This window comes from Elephas maximus, chromosome 3 (genome assembly GCF_024166365.1).
Source record: "Elephas maximus indicus isolate mEleMax1 chromosome 3, mEleMax1 primary haplotype, whole genome shotgun sequence".
NCBI classification, from domain to species: domain Eukaryota; kingdom Metazoa; phylum Chordata; class Mammalia; order Proboscidea; family Elephantidae; genus Elephas; species Elephas maximus.
Window position 1 is genome coordinate 75,964,226 of NC_064821.1, and position 1,646 is coordinate 75,965,871.

Genomic DNA, 1,646 nt, shown 5'->3' on the forward strand with positions numbered 1-1,646 from the left:
CAAGGAGGGCCCCTGTCCTGTACTAGACACTTAATATGTGTGCCTGTTCTCCACCACCCTCTCCGCTAGCTGGGAACCATGGGTGCAGAGAGAAGCTCCTTCCCTGGCGCCCACGATCCCGGCCATCTTCAGCCACGCAGCCCTAATGACTCCTTGGGGTCCCCAGCTCCAAACCTGTCTCTGTCGCCATCGAAATGTGCACTTTCTCCCTTTGTCTAATTATTCCTAATTGGAAGAAAAATTGTTTGGCAAATCAACCGGCATCTCCTCGGCTCCCGTGTCCTAGCAACCCAGCTCTCGGGGGTGACATGCGAGAGGCGGCGCTCTGCCGCCTCCGCACTGCAGGGAGCGCCAGGGAAGGGCGAGCGCAACAGCTACGCCCCCAGACTAGCGGCTCCCTTTCCCTCTGTCCCCTCGCTGCAGCAACCTGCCCAGAGGCGCGCGCGCGCGCTCTCCCCTGAGGCCACCATCCCTCGCCCTTGCCTGAAACACAACCTCAGCCTTTCTGGAAAGCAGAAGGTGTCTCAGAAATAGATTTCTAATTTTCCAGCCACCTGCTCAGCTGAAAGATATTCTGGAGTTTATAATTACTTTTCAGGCACTTAACTAGAGTCTAGTTTCTAGTGCAACTTGGTGCATCTCTTAATGTGTTTATGGGTAAATCTCACCTTCCTGCTCAGCCAGGGTGGCAGGAGGATGGCCCAGCCAGACCCCAGGGGAGGTCATGCACGGGGAGGAGTAAATGAGATAACTGGGGTACAACTCCTGGCACAAGACACAGGAAGTTCTCAGGGAATATTTAGTATGGTGGTAATGGTGCTAATGAAAACAAGTGGAGGTGTCCTCCACCTCTAGGAACACAAGGCTCAGGGCCAGGCCTCCAGAGCCAGAAAATTCCCCCGGTCACCCTCTAACAGGTGGCTAGAGAGAGCATGGTGGCAGGACCAGGGTTCAAATCCTGGCCACACCACTTACTGTTGTTGCGTGCCATTGAGTCAACTCACAACGACCCTGTAGGGCAAAGTAGAACTAACTGCCCCATAGGGTTTCCTAGGTTGTAATCTTTGTGGAGCAGATCGCCAGGTCTTTTCTCCTGTGGAGCTGCTGATGGTTCAAACCACCGACTTTTCAGTTAGCAGCCAAGTGCTTAACCATTGCGCTATCAGGACTCCTCACCACCTACTAGCTGTGGGACAACGGGCAGGAGATTTACCATCTCTGTGCCTCAGTATCCCCCCCCTCCCCAGAGAGCAGAGATAATAACAGTACTTACCTCGGAGGGTTGCTATGGGACTTAAAAGAGTTAATTCATGTAAAGCGCTAGCACAGTGCCTAGCCCATAGTAAGCGCTGAGTAGATGTTCAGTTGCTGTTTTTATTAAATAATCACAGGACAGCTGCCCCAGGCCAAGCAAGTCCTGTCTGGGGCAAAGGTGCCTTCCCGGAACTTACAGACTAGGGCAGGAGTTTCCCAGGGGAAATATATATATATTGTACCTTTCGTTTGTATTTTCATTTCTTTCTTTTCCGTTTATATTTTATGTATGTTTATGGCGTGTATATTTTATGACTAAATAAACAAACATATATTGAGGGGTGGCACTCAAGAAAGGTTCACAGACAGGGTGAAAGGGTGAGAAAGGGGAG